This window comes from Ursus arctos, unplaced genomic scaffold (assembly GCF_023065955.2).
Source record: "Ursus arctos isolate Adak ecotype North America unplaced genomic scaffold, UrsArc2.0 scaffold_14, whole genome shotgun sequence".
Taxonomy (NCBI): Eukaryota; Metazoa; Chordata; class Mammalia; order Carnivora; family Ursidae; genus Ursus; species Ursus arctos.
The window spans coordinates 66085256-66101453 of NW_026622808.1; the positions used below are offsets into that span (position 1 = coordinate 66085256).

A 16198-nucleotide genomic window follows, 5' to 3' on the forward strand; every position below is an offset into this window, starting at 1 on the left:
TAGATTGGAAGAATACTGTTAAAATGCCCAAAGCAATCTACAGATTCAGTGCAATTCCTAACAAAAATACCAACAGTATTTTTCACAGAGGTAGAATAAATAATCCTACAATTTATATGAAACCACAAAGATTCCAAATAGCCAAAGCAATCTTGAGAAAGAAAAGGCTGGAAGCGTCACAATCCTAGATTTCAAACTATACCACAAAGTTATAATAATCAAAACAGTATGGCACTGGCACAAAAAAACAGACACATACATAGTTCAATGGAACAGAACGCCCAGAAATAAACCCACACTTACACTGGCAATTAATCTACAACAAAGGAAACAAGAATATACAGTAGTGAAATGACAGTTTCTTCAATAAGTAGTGCTGGGAAAACTGGACAGCTATATGCAGAAGAGTGAAATAACCTTCTTTTACCACACGCACACATACACACAAAAACTGAAATTGGATTAAAGACCTAAATATAAGCCCTGAAACTATAAAACTTCTAAAAGAAAACATAGGCAGAAAATTCTTGGACACTGGTCTTAGCAATATTTTTTGGATCTTCCTCCTCAGGCAAGGGCAACAAAAGCAAAAATAAACAACTGGGATCATACCAAATGAAAATGTTTTTGCATAGCCAAGGAAACTATCAAAATGAAAAGGCAACCTATTAAATAGGAGAAGATATTTGCAAACAATATATCTAAGGGATCAATATTCAACATACATAAAGAACTCACAGAACTCAACACCAAAAAAAACACCCAAACTATCTGATTAAAAAATGGGCAGAGGACCTGAAGACATTTCTAAAAAAAAACCAAAAAACAAAAGCAAAAACAAAAAACCACCATACAGCCAGCCAATGGACACATGAAAAAATGCTCAACATCACTAATTATCAGAGAAATGCAAATCACAACCATAATGAGATTATCGCCTCAAACCTGTCAGAATGGCTAGTGTATATTTAAGAAACCAGTGTTGGTGAGACTGTGAAGAGAACCCTTGTGCACTGTTGGTGGGAATGTAAACTGGTGCAGGCACTACGGAAACAGTATGGAAGTTCCTAAAAAAAGTAAAAATAGATGATGATCTACATGATCCAGTAATTCCACTTCTGGGTATTTACCCAAAGAAAACAAAAATGCTAATTTGAAAAGATATATGCACCCTTATGTTCACTGCAGCATTATTTACAACAGCCAAGATATGGGAGCAACCCAAGAGTTCACAACAGATGAAAGGATAAAGATGATGTGGTGCGTGCTACATCCATACACACACACACACACCCACCCATCCACCCACCACGAATATCAGCCATAAAAAAGAGAGATCTTGCCATTTGTGACAACATGGATGCATGGATGGACCTAGAGGGTAGTAGGTTAAATGAAATAAGTCAGAGAAAGACACATACTGTATGATTTCACTTAAACGTGGAATCTAAAAAAAAACAAAACAAAAACAAACAGATTCTATATACAGAAAAGAAACTGGTAGTTTCCAGAGGGGAGGAGAGTGGTAGAATGGTCCAAATAGGTGAAGGGCATTAAGAGGTAAAAACTCGGTTATAAAATAAATAAGCCACAGGAAAGAAAAGTACCGCATTAGGGAATATAGTCAATAATATTGTAATAACTTTGGTGACAGGTACCATGGTAAACATTTTGTAATGTATATAAATGCCCATTCACTATGCTATAACACCTGAAACTAATATATTCTATGTCGATTACACTTCAATTAAAAATTTTAAAATTTTAAAAATAAAGAATATTTGGGGTGCCTGGGTGGATCAGTTGCTAAGCATCTGTCTTCAGCTTAGGTCATGATCTCGGGGTCCTAGGATCGAGCCCTGCGTCAGGCTCCCTGCTCGGCAGGGAGCCTGCTTCTCCCTCTCCAACTCCCCCATGCTTGTGTTCCCTCTCTCGCTATCTCTGTTGAATAAATAAAAGCTTAAATTAATTAATTAATTAAATTAAAGAATATTTAACCAGACTTCTTTGTCTAGGAAAAACACTATGAAAAGTTATGAAAAATCCTACTTTGTTTTGCCTCAGAAAGCTTTTTAAAAAGAAAACTTTTAAGTTTTAAATAGGGAGTATTTTATATACTTTTACATTTAAGGGAAAAAGAACTACTGGGTTTCACTTCTAAAATGGTAAATTATTTTCCATAATGTCAGAATGAAGCCAATGTCATGTTATCTGTCAGCAATAAACTTTTAAAATACTTTAAAGGACCATAAGGGCTCATAGGTGGCTTAGTCAGTTGAGCATCTAACTCCTGATTTTGGTTCAGGTCAGGGTCTCAGGGTCGTGGGATCAAGCCCCACATCAGGCTCCTCACTCAGCAGGGAGTCTGCTGGAGATTCTCCCTCTCCCTCTAAAACAAATAGACTTAAAAAAAAATAAAGGACTATACATGTTGTGTAGTGTCAAAAGTAAAACATCAAAAAAAAAAGAAATTAAAATTGTTCATAACGTATTTCTTGGTATTTATGCAAATTTTTCAACTCTTACATAAAAGTATATTGTTTAAAAGAGGATTAAGTACACCGTTTGAAGATAACTTTGGTAACAAAGAGTTTATATGGAATCTAATTTTAAAAGTTCATTTCTGTCCAATGATAAAAAAAAAAATTTTTTTTTTTTTAGGTAACTCTCTTCACCTATGCACAAAATAGTAGCTTTTTTATCACAAAAGTTCCCTGATCTTAAACACTTGTTTGGTTAAACAGCCTGAGTCCTTTTTGTGGTATAACTAAAATAGCACCAACATGGTTTCAAAAAGGGACAGAATCAGTACCTTTTCTTTTTTTAAAGACTTTTTATTTTTAAGTAATCTCTACACCCAACATGGGGCTCAAACCCACAACCCTGAGATCAAGAGTCACATGCTCTACTGACTGAGCCAGCCAGGCACCCCAAGAATCAGGACCTTAACAGCCAGATTCTCCAGAGAAGAGACTTCAAAAACTCAAGTCTCTTTCTTTCCTAGAGTGTAACTGAGTACTTTTTCAAACTATGTGGTATGTTCCATTAGTTGTCAGGAAATCATTTTGGTGAGTTATGATCAGCTTTCTTCAAAAATGAGACAGAACAGAATACATCACACATAGTACAGATAAGTACTATTTTGAGGAATCTTTGATGCAGGTACACACACATTATAAAAATGTACATTTTGGGGTTCCTGGCTGGCTCAGTCGGAGGAGCGGGCAACTCCTGATCTCAGGGTTGTGAATTTGAGCCCCACATGGGATGTAGTGATTACTTTAAGAAAATTTTTTAAAGTACTGTTTAATGTGGACCACTAACTTTGAAAGCCCAGAATCCCTAGACCACCTTACATCGATTTCTGCAAATGCATTAATCCATACAAAATACATCTTCGTACCCTTGATCACTTTTTTAAAGGATCCATCTAGTCCCAAAGTCTTTCTTAGCCCTCCTAATGAACTCGCACTGTGTGTAATTCTACCTTATATTACATTTAGAAATAGTCATCTCTCCTACTTCATGTAAGTCTTCCCGTTTTCATGTCTCATTGCTATGTGTACTCAAAAAACTCCATGTATTAAATTTTCATTCTTTTCTCAGTTTCATTTATTTTGTGACTTTATCATTCAAATTTACTGTGAAGATATCTACTTTAATGGATACACTGACAGCAATCTGAGACCATTCTCCAATGCTGATTGGGTTAACATGGTTGACTTTAAGCAATACACCATTTTCTTTAGAGAGGGGGAGAGGGGGAGAGAGAATCCCAAGAAGGCTCCATGCCCAGTGTGGAGTCCAATGTGGGGCTCAATTTCACAACCCTGAGATCATGATCTGAGTGGAAACCATGAGTCAGGCACTTAACCAACTGAGCCACTCAGGCACCCCAATAATAAGCCATTTTTAAGGCATGGAAGGTATAGACCCATGGTTCTTACGCTATGTAGTCTTATTTATTAAATTAATTATTGAATTTCATCTCTCTCTAAAAATAGCCCTTCCTCTACTTTCTCACTTATCACTTCTTATAATGATCTTTGTTGCCATGAGGCCTTCGGTTTCCTGCCTGCTGAGATAATAATGATACTAGCTAATAGCTATGGAGTTCTTTACATTTCAGTGTGTACAACACTATTAAGAACATACAATATTATGTATAATAGTATTTAGCTCTTTATATTTCAATATGTACATAATAAGTATCAGTTCTTTACATACCATATCATTTAATCCTCCCAACAACTCTGAGACTATTATCCTGATTCTGAAGGACCAAAAAGGTTAAGTGAAATTGTCTAAGGTTACACAGAGCACCAAGAGTACTCCCAAAATATCTAAGGTCAAAAGCACTCACAACTTTTACCAGGACTTTATCACACCATCATTCTTTATTCGTAAGGCAGATAAGATCAGTGCATTTGTGAGACAAGCTCTTCCTCAGATGTGGTGCCAGATTTCAACCTTGTGGCTGCCTACTCTAGTTTACTGATAGCTGGCTTTTTCCTTCTACTCTGGTAACTTATTTTTTAATTATGCTTTTTTTAAAAAAATAGGACATAATAAAAATTAAATTTGGGGAGAGAGGATAAAAAAGTTATCCATAATCTTACTCATCCTAACACGTTCTTTGGATATTATTTTCTAACAGTAGAAACACAACACGTAAGTTATCAGTTCAAAATCTACCTCCACCTTTTATTAGCTGTGTGGACATTTGCCAAAATGCCTAACTTCTCCCACACCATTTTCACTCAATCATTCATGCAATAAACATTACTGAACACCCACTATGTACCAGGTGCTGCTCTAAATGTTTAGGTTACCTCAGTGAATGACAAACAAAGATCCCTGGTGTCAGAAGTACATCTACCAGCAGAGAGACACACAGTAAAATAAATTATATAATATGATAGTGGGTTATAATCACTGCTGGGGGAATAGAGGCAAGCTGCAATTTATACTGGTCAGTGTAGGCCTCAATCAGGAGGTAACAGCTGAGCCAAGACTTGGAAGTCAGGGAGTTTGATTTGCAGGTAGCTGGGGAAATATTTAAGGCACAGGGAATAGCCAGAGAAAACCCTAAAGCAGGAGTGTCCTGTGTACAAAGAACAGCAAAGAGATCATAAAATTCAGTGCAGTCAAAGTACGGTTGAGGGGAGGGGGGACAATGCAGATAACATACTGCCTTATTGGTCACTGTAAGGATTTTACCTCTTAACTGAGTGAAATGGGAAGCCTTTGAAAGGTTCTGAGCAGAGAAACACACACTCTGTCTTAGGTGTTAACAAAAGGACTACTCCAGCTGCTATAATGCAAATTAACTACACAAGCAGTAGGTTCATACTTACGGAGTTCAAAAGATGCCTGAGCTGAAGAATTAACTGTAAAAGAAGATAATACTTACTTCACTGAGTTATAATGAAAATTGTCCAAGGTTTATAAAGATCTTAGCACTGTGCCTTACACAGTAAATGATACAGTTATAGCATCTGCCATATACAAGGACACCTACCATAGAAAATAAGAGAGGGCAGAAATTCAGCCCATGCTTCATTTGCTAAGCAATGTGCCTAGTACTCAACTCAGATAGCATCAGCCTAGAGGAAGGGATTCTCCTAATTTATATGAAGGAGGCAGCCCTGCTATCTGAGCTATGGACCTTTTGCTATTTAGCAATGGTGCCTCAGAGCTGGTCATGGCCTTAATCCTTGGCCATATATATGCACAATTGTATTTTTGACCCAAATCCTGTGCTACATTATTCTCTTTCCAATTTAATTTTAAATATTTGATAATCATTTCTGTAAGGATACTCCATTGTGTTGGATGTAATTCTTACTATTTTAAGTCACATTTTTTCAAATTTTAAAATCTCTGAAATTAGAACCCATTTTACAAACAACAGTGTGCCTTATTTGTGCTATCCGAGAACTTGAAATAAACACCTTCAGGTATATAAGGTATTTTGCCTAACACCCTAGGGATGGAATTACTGAGTAAAAAAGAATTATGTATGAGTGTTGCTACTGTCATATTTTTAGTATTTTAAAACTGGCCTTGAGTGACTTTGTTTTTAAGCTAAGTTTATTTTCTGAAGTAATTGGCCGCTATTTTTTTTTTTTTTGGTAGGGGGAGGTTTAACCCGGAAAAGGAGGGTTGTGATGCTATTTCAACTTCTTAGAAGCGATAAAAGCTTCTAAAAGTTTAGAAAGGGTAAAGATACAGATTGATAAAGGCAGTATCAGTAGGTGAAACATTTTAAGAATTTCATACTAGGTCAGCTTTCCATCAGCAGGTTAAGTGTTGAGTGAGATTATTTTGTGTTTTTTTAATACTCCTTCAAAGAAAATTAGAACTCAATGCCTAGTCCCCAAAGAGCTCTCTGAAACCCTTCTAACGAGACGGCCCAGGTCTTTATTCCTGGAAAGGTAAAATGGAAGGTCTCTAGAGTGGCAGATGCCAGGGACAGGTGAAGGCATGCATGCCATTCTGAAAACAATGCTAACTGAATGCAGAGACCAACAGCTTCTTCCATGGTTGGGCACTGGGGCCTAATGAAACTGACATGAGTTCCCCTACCTTACAATGAAGCTCAAAGACAACAAGCTTAATCCACTGCACGCAAAGATTCCCATCAGCCGTTTAATCCTATCCTTTTAAAAATAAAAATACAGACTGCTAAGAATTACCAGACATTTCAGCAAAGCCTCTAACATGGATGATAAAGACCATCCATGAAAAAAAACACAACTAAATGACTTGGGCTATCAGATTAACTGGAGTTACCAGAAGAGAGCCCGTCAAATGCCTACCACATTAAATTCTACAATGGGAGACCACAAGATTCTATAAACTTCTAGAGAAAAAATTACAAAGGATCAGGAATAAGAATGGCTGGCTCAGGGGCGCCTGGGTGGCACAGCGGTTAAGCGTCTGCCTTCGGCTCAGGGCGTGATCCCGGCGTTGTGGGATCGAGCCCCACATCAGGCTCCTCTGCTATGAGCCTGCTTCTTCCTCTCCCACTCCCCCTGCTTGTGTTCCCTCTCTCGCTGGCTGTCTCTATGTCTGTCAAATAAATAAATAAAATCTTTAAAAAAATAAATAAATAAATAAATAAATAAAATCTTTAATTTTTTAAAAAAGATTTTATTTATTTTTGCAAGAGAGAGACAGAGCACATGCGGACACATGCATGATGGGGAGAGGGGCAGAGGGAGAAGCAGACTCCCCACCAAGCAGAGAGCCTGATGCCACAGCCTGATGCCAGACTCAATCCCAGGACCCTGGGATCCTGACCTGAGCCAAAGGCAGACACTTAACTGACTGAGCCACCCAGGTGCCCTAAAATCTTTTTAAAAAGGAAAAAAAACATGGCTTCAAATTTCCCAACACTGGAAGACATAATGTAGCAAAGCTTTCTAATTTCTGAAGGAAAATTATCTCCAATTTAGAATTATCAGCCCAACTATCAATAAAGGTAGAAGAGAGCTACTTTCAGACATTCGAATTTACAAAATGTTTATTCCTCATGATCCTTACCTCAAGGAATTTGTTAGATGAGTAACAGTAAATCAAGAAAGAGAAAAAGTTGAAAGCTAGGAAATGGCATCCACACAGGAAAGAAACAAATTTAATCTCCAGGAGGCCAGTGGAGGGAAATCCCTAAGTAACAATTGTGCATCAGGGACAAGAAGCCATAATTATGGGGTGCTTGGGTAGCTCAGTCGGTTAAGTGTCTCCCTCTGCCCCCCCTCCCCCCCACCCCAACTCAGGCTCACTCATTCTCTCAAATAAATAAAATCTTTTTTTTTTTTTTAAAAAGAGGCCATAATTATATGATTAGCAACCTAAAACTACCACCAACAGCACTCATCCATATGATGGCTTTTTCTTTTCTTCAGAGGATTGAAAAAGTAGGGGAAAAGCTCACACTTTTAAGTTTTACATGTTCCTATATCCCTTTAAAAACACTGTTGTAGAGGAGGTAGTGAGACCTGTGCTGGGTCTTGAGATACTCTAGGTAGTTGAACAACACGAATAAAAGGGTCTTAACAGCATAGGGTTTCCCAAAGCATAGCCTATATATTATTCATGGTTTATAAAATGATTTTAGGAAATTTGTGGACATGACATAAAACAACACAGATAAAGATCATGATAAGGAAAAAGTCTCAGTTTGGTATCTTTAATACTTCTTTAGCACTTCCCAATTTTTTTAATGAAAAAGAATAAAAACATAAAAAGATTTCCAACTCAAAAAAAGACATAGTTAAGTGACAGTTAACCTGACAGACCATAATATTTAACTAATACTGTTGTCTTCATTAAAACAGCAGCAAGGAATCTACTACTACATGTGACTCCTATTCTCCTAGCAGCTTCTTCTGGGTTCATTTTGACTATGTACTTTGAAAGTGTTTTTTAACATGGTTCTCTCCATTTTTGCGAAAAAGAAATCAACATGCGATACTGAGTCACATCCACTCACCCTTAATACATCACTACAGTTTCAGCAAAGAAACTTGTATCCGCATTGCCTCTGCATTTCAGGATGATGTTATCATTCAGCCCTTAACTCTGTAACTCAACAGCACCAAACTACTTTCACCTTTTTAAAAGTTAAAGTTCTAATAATAATAAAAAAAAAAAGGTTAAAGCTCTATATTTACTATGGCATATATTTATTAAGAATTTAAGCTGTCTTTGGAACTATGCTAATATTTATGAGTTCACATTGATATTAGGAGGCTTGAATAGATGTTAAGGGGTCTGTCCTCATTTTACCCACAAGCCCTGTTATTTCTGGTGTATGATTTGACAAAAATGTATGGATTTTCAGGAACATTTATCACATTGTGGCAGAAATACCTATATTGGTTTTCTATATAAAGTTTTAAAGTTTCCTTTAAACAATACATATACTATAAATATACTTAATTTTTAAACATGACCTACTTAAAATATTAAATAAGTAATACTATAGAAGATTCTCTGTTCTAGTAAAAGGTAGGTAGTACATGAGTAACTAAAGTTGGTGAAACACTAGTCTAGCAAAGGCAATATATTTGTTTACTAAAGTATAACATACAATATTAATTTCAGGTATACAACATAGTAATTCATTATTTATATACATTATGAAATCATCACTGTGTAATACTACTTACAGTCTGTCACCATCCATAGTTTTTACAATATTACTGACTATATTCCCTATGCTATACACTACACCCTATGTCTTATTTATAACTGGAAGTTTGTACCTCTTAATCCCCCTCATCTATTTGGTCCATTCCCCAACTGCCCTCCCCTCCAGAAACCACTGGTTTGTTCTTTATATCTTTATATCTATGAATCTATTTCTTTTTGTTTTGTTTGTTCATTTGTTTTGCTTTTCAGATTCCACATGTAAGTGAAATCATATGGTATTTGTCTTTCTCTGCCTGACCTATTTTACTTATCATAACACCCTCTAGGTCCATCCATGTTGTCACGAATGGCAAGATTTCATTCCTTTTTATGGCTGAGTAATACAATACCCCTGTGTGTGGGCGTACACGCACATGCCACATCTTCCTTATCTATTCATCTACTGATGGATACAGGTTGCTTCCATTATCTCGGCTACTGTGTAAATAATGCTACAATGAACACAGGGGTACATGTCTTTCCAAATTGACATTTTCTTTTTTTTTTTTTTGGATAAATACCCAGAAGTGGTATTGCTAAATCATTTGGTAGTTCCATCTTTAATTTTTTAAAGAACCGCCATATTATTTTCCATAGTGCCTGTACCAATTTATATCCCACGAACAAAGCACAAGGGCTCCCTTTTCTCCACATCCTCACCTACACTTGTTAATTCAAGTCTTTTTGGTAACAGCCATTCTGACGGCTGTGAGGTGATAATCTCATTGTGGTTTTTTTTAAAGATTTTATTTATTCATTTGAGAGTGAGTGAACGAGAGAGGGAGAGAGAGAGCGCACACACACACACACAAGCCCGGGGGGAGAGGCAAAGGGAGAGAGAGAAGCAGAGTCCCGCAGAGCAGGGAGTCCGATGCGGGACTCCATACCAGGACCCTGGGATCATGACCTGAGCTGAAGGCAGACGCTTAACCGACTGAGCCATCTCTGTCTAAAACAGGCAATATTCTTTAAATAAATGAGCTTGTACTTTGCCATTACTTACCTCTCAGGTTTTAAGCCAGTCTTATCATGAATAAAATCCTAGCAATCAAATCTAGAGCTTTTCTCAGCCTAACGGTCCTTCTGTCTTCCTCCTGAAGAGGCTTTCATTCCAGTTATGAAAAGAATAAGTCACAAAGATAAAAGGTATAGCATTGGGAATACAGTCAATGGTATTATAATAGCATTGTATGGTGACAGATGGTAGCTACACTTGTGGTGAGCACAGCATTACATATAATCACTATGTTGTACACCAGAAAATAATGTTAACATTGTGTGTCAACTATACTTCCATAAAGAAAGAAAGAAAATTTAAAGACAGACAGACTTCCATTATACTGCACTTCCAGTGGTCTCTTCTGTCCCCAATTGTATCTCTTCTATCTGTTTTGCTGGCTCAACCATGGATGTACTACTGTAAAGCTCTATTTCACTTTTCAAGTGTTCCACAGCCTTTCTACCCTGAATTACTGCCTCTGTCAGTAAAAAGTATGCTGGACAACTCTATGTTGTTTCTCAAACCCACACTACTCTTTTGAGAACTTCTTTCCTTCACCCACAGGAATAAACCCAGAGCAGCAATGTTTATATGTTCATATTCATGATCCTGCCCCTCTCAGCCCCACAACAGAATGCAGCAAGGATCCAAGCTGGGGACTTGTTATGAAATTGAGAGACTAGACAGAATGGTCCTTTGAACTGAAAACACGTAAACTCAGGAGCTAAAAGATAAGAATGTTGGTCCATGTAGGTCCAAAACAGTAACAGCCAGTTTACTGCTGAGATGGCAATACTCTCCAAACTTATCTACAGATTCAACATAATTCCTACCAGAATACGCTTCTTCATAAAAATTGACTAGCTAACCCTAAAATTCAAATGGAAACTCAAAGGACTCAGGATGGCCAAAACAATCTTGAAAAAGAACAAAGCTGAAGGACTCACACTTCAATTCAAAACTTATTACAAAGCTACCACAACCAAGACAGTGTGGTAACAGCATAGAACAGACATACAGACAAGTGGAACAGAACTGAGAAGCGTGCCAAATAATTCAATGGTCGCAGCAACTGAATAGCAACTGCAAAAGAATAAAGGTGGACCCTTACTTCACAGCATACATAAAAATTAACTCAATGGTTCAAGACCTAAATGTAAGAGCTAAAACTCTGAAACTATAAAACACTTAGGAGAAAACCCAGGAGTAAATCTTCATGATCTTGGTTTGGCAGTGGCTTAAGATACAACACCAAAAGCACAAGCAACAAAAGAAAAAATAAATAAACTGGACTTCATCAAAACTAAAAACTTTTGTGCTTCAAAAGACACCATAAAGAAAGTGAACAACAACCCAAAGAATAGGAGAAAATATCTGCAAATAATATATCTGACAAGGGATCTGCATATACAATATGAATATTCTAGAGGAAGAATTCCTACAACTCAATAATTTAAAAGACAACCAAATTTAAAAATTAGGCAAAGAGCCTGAATAGACATTTTGTCAAAGAAGATATAGAAACAGCCAAAAAGAACACAAAAAAGTGCTCAACATCACTAATGAGGGAAATGCAAATCAAAACCACAAGATACCACTTCACACCTATTACAATGGCTATTAACCAGAAAGAAAGAAAAGCAAAGAAGTATTGGCAAGAATGTGGAGGAATTGGAACCCTTTATGCAGCACTGCTGGTAGGAATGTAAAATGGTGCAGCCACCAAGGAAAACAGTATGGCAGTTCCTCAAAAAATTAAAAATAGAATTATTCTATGATTCAGCACGTCTACTTGAAGAATTAAAGCATACGTAAGAATTAAAAGCAGGGGCTCAAAAAAAATACACACACCCATGTTCATAGCACCATTATTCCTAAAGCCAAAAGCTGGAAACAATTCAAGTGTTCAAACAAAACAAAAAACAATTCAAGTGTTCACAGACCCGTAAGTGGATAAATAAAATGTAGTACATCCAAACAATGGAATATTACTTAGACATAAAAGAGAAATGAAGTACTGATACACGCACCTCTTGATCTCAGGGTCATGAGTTCAAACCCCATGCTGGATGTAGAGCTTACTTAAAAAATAAATAATAATAAAAATAAAAATAAACAAATATTGTTGTGATTCCACTTACATACCTAGTCAAATTCATAGAAACAGAAGGTAGAATTGTAGTTGCCAGGGGCAGCAGGGGGAGGTAGCACTGGGGAGTTCAATGAGAGTGGAGTTTCGGTTTGGGATGATGAAAAAGTTCTGGAGACAGATAGTGGTGGATGGTTGCACAGTGTGTATGTACTTAATGCCACTAAACTGTACACATAAAAATGGTTAAGGTAGTAAATTTATGTTATGTGTATTTTACCACAATAAAGTTTCTTAAAAAAAGAATGTACAGTTGCCTAAACCTACTGTCATTAAAAAAAAAAAAGATAGCATGTTGATTATTATGATCAAACAATTAATATCAGAGATACTAAAACTGGAGACACTAGGGAAACCCATATACCTCCCTGGACTTTATGGTTTCATCTTATAATTGAGGTGGGTAGGAGTAGGTAAGTTCTACTCCTAGCTTAAAGTCTTGAACCCAGGGACTTCAAATATTTTTAAAAAAGAAAAAAAAAAAAAAAAAAAGCATCCTCCTGTTACTCTCAATATTTCCAAATAAAACCTAATAAAAATTATCCTTTTCTCTTCCAAAAGACTGCCCAGAGCAATAAAAAAAAAAAAAAAAAAATCAGGCTTCTCTCTTTCCTACAGCCTGAAATTACAGTTAAAACCTAAATTAAAATTAGGTTGCACTTGTAAGTTATTAGAACCTTAGACAGCAGCATTATTCCTAATAGCAAAAACGCCCAACAGAGGAATGAACATCCAAATGATGCAATATTATTTAGTCATTAAAAGGAATGGAGTACTGATACATGCCTCAACATGGACGATGAAATAAGTCGATCGCAAAAATCCATAATACGTGATTCCATTCATATAAAAGTCCAGAACAGGTAAGCTCATAGAGATAGAAGGCAGATTAGCGGTTGTCTAGGGCTGGGGAGATAGAGAGGTTTGGAGGGTTATAGCTAAGGGGTTTCTTAATGGGGGTGATGGAAATGTTCTAAATTTGACTGTGGTGATGGCTGTACAAGTGTGTTAATATACCCCCAAAAACACTCAATCATCTACTTTAAATGGGTGAATTGCATGGTGTGTGGATGATATCTCAATAAAGCTATTACCTCGCAAAAACGCAGGTCTGCAGTAATTCAGTGGTGGCCATCTGGGTTTCTGAACTATTCCCTGACTCCACTCTCTCATACATCCTGCAACTTTTCTTGCCCCACAAGTATCCACCCACAAGATACACTGTTAAATTTAATCTAGTTTGAAAAGGATACTTTTTCTTGCATCTAAGAGTCCTAAGAAAAAACATTTCTATCCTTAAGAAGTAAAGGTATGAAGAAGAGCACTCAAAAAAATATTTGCTAAATAAATGAACAGCAGCAGCAACAACAATTTGATTGCTTACTACATTCTGGGGACCAAACTAAGCACTTTCTATCAATTACTTAAGAAGCAGAACAGTTAGTGGAAAGAGGAAAGGTACTGGGTTTGAAATCCAACCTCACTACTTATAGTCTTATCTACACTTGGGCAACTTACTTTTAAACTACCTGGGTCTCAGATTCCTCAGCTATAAAATTAAAACAGTAATAGTCCAAACAGTACCGAATCACAGTGAAGAATAAATAAGATAATGTACGTAAAGTACCTAGCTTAGTGTCTAGTACACAGCATTCTGAAAGTGAGCAAAAACTGTGCACCTCTTCTATTACAAATTTTTCAGGTGGGAAGCTGAACTTACTCAGTTTGGGTGGTGTATATTATGCTCACTAGCAAGCTTAAAAACTAGAGCAACATTTAGTAGCAGGTATGGAGGTTAACTTGAGACCTCTGAGAGTTCAACTTGTGAGAGTTCGAGTGAATTCAAGAACTCCCAGAAACTGAATACAGAATCTTGTGCATGTGCATATTTACATCTTTCTGGGGAGTGTCCTTAGCTTCTATCGACATTTGAAAGCAATGCATGATCCATAAGTAATCAAGTATCACTAGGAGAAGGATCAGCAGCAATTAGAAACCCTCTGACCTTTGCTCATTTCTAACTTGCCACTTTATATGCCAGTAACACAGTTTTTAACAGTTCAAGTATATATACCCACTATACTTTTATGGAGACTAACAAATGAGATGGGGGATACATATATATTATTTAACTGTAGTAAAACTACACTCCACTGTAAGGTAGAAATATTACAATAAAGAGATACAAATGAGACAGAGCAGCACATTCTAAAAGAAAACCGAGACAATGGTAGGGAGGAGCTTATTTCAAGAAAAAAGACAAGTACTTAACTATTACTTGATATAGGACTTGACTGCTCTGAACTATAAGTTCCCTGGGGGGAGGAATCAATCTTCAGCTCCTTCACCTTGCATGGGATCTGGCAGAGTAGGTACTCAAACATAAACTGAATAAATGAATGGATGAGCAGCTCAACCAGTACTTAATGACAAATTTAATTCACCTGGCAGCATACTCTTTGCACTGATTTTCCTTAGTACAGGCTCCCAGATATTTGAAGTGAATTACAGGTGGTTTAGGGGTAAGCTGGGTGCTACTATTTAAAAGTTTTGAGGTTGCAAGTAACAGAAAACTCAACTAAAATTGCATAAATAAAAATAATTTACTGGGTCATTTAACTAATAAGACCAAAGGTAGAATGGCTTCAGGAAAGCTTGGTCCAATGATATCACTAAAGATCTGGTTTCTTCTGCTTTCTTCTCTCTGCCTTCCTTGGTGTTTTTGTTCTAAGGCTAGCAATCCCCCACCCCAAGCCGTAAGTATCAGTGACTGCAAGCAGATTGTGAGAGCTACGGGCATTCTCATCTAAGTCTAAGAGGTAAACAGCATTTCTCAAGGAAGCTCTCTGGAATAAGGAACCCCCAAACATGACTTCACATCTCACTGACCTTCAGTGAGTCACTGTGAGCAAATCATTGTGTCCAAACGGCTGGGCTTTACTGATTGCTTTAAGCTAACCAAACTCTCCCCTAACGCTAAGGATAAGGTCAATGTCATTAAAACTGAACGGCTGTGGGGCACCTGGTGTCTCAGTAAGTTAAAGCGTCCATCCTACTCCTGGTTTTTCAGCTCAGGTCACAATTTCGTGGGTCATGAGATGAGTCCCTCATCAGGCTCAGCAGGGAGTCTGCTTGAGATTCTCTCCCTCTGCTCCTCCTTTCACCTGTGCATGCGCGAGCACACATGCTCTCTCAAATGAATGAATCTTAAAAACAAAGCAAAACAAAAAACAAAACAAAACCCAAACTGAATGGCTTTATAATAGGGAGTAAGGGTTGACAGTTCTTCAGAGAAAAATATGGGATACAGTTACCATGAAGGGAGGGGGGGATAGAAACAAGTGTCTACTTCAGTCATTTACAGGTAACAATTACTAAAACTCAAGGGATTAAAGGAGGAACTTAGAGAAATATCCTTAAATTGGGCATATTCTTAAATGGTACAACCAAAGGGCACCTGGGTGGCTCGGTTAGTTAAGCATCTGCCTTTGGCTCAGGTTATGATCTCAGGGTCCTGGGACTGAAGCCCGCGTTGGGCTCCCAGCTCAGCGGGGAGTCTGCTTCTCCCTCTTCTTCTGTACCACCCCCGCCCTCATGCTTGCATGTGGGCGCCCACAGAGCGCGCTCTCTCCCTCTCAAATAAATGGATAAAATCTTTAAAAAAAAATGGTACAACCAAAATTCAGGTAATATATTTAACTTCAAGCTTCTCAAACACTGACACTCTTCATACAACACCCACCCATGACAAATCAAGCAAGCAACATGGGTCTTCTTAAGCCCTTGTGGCTCTGGTCTCTAGCAAATCTCAGGGGATGATCCCTGGAAGACTAAAGCCTTATGAACAGGCA

General features: G+C 37.3%; 1 protein-coding gene across 6 annotated transcripts in view; it reads right to left on the bottom strand.

Annotated features, from left to right (window-relative positions):
- Window positions 1-16198, bottom strand: part of RAF1 (Raf-1 proto-oncogene, serine/threonine kinase) — a 75331-nt gene that overhangs the window by 38430 nt on the left and 20703 nt on the right. For 2 of the 6 annotated variants that reach the window (XM_048226698.2, XM_044385082.3), the window contains exon 2: window positions 5358-5390. The exons of the other annotated variants lie outside the window; for them this stretch is intronic. The gene's annotated coding sequence lies outside the window, so the exon portion shown is untranslated. The remainder of the gene's footprint in view (window positions 1-5357; window positions 5391-16198) is intronic. 6 annotated transcript variants of the gene reach the window in all.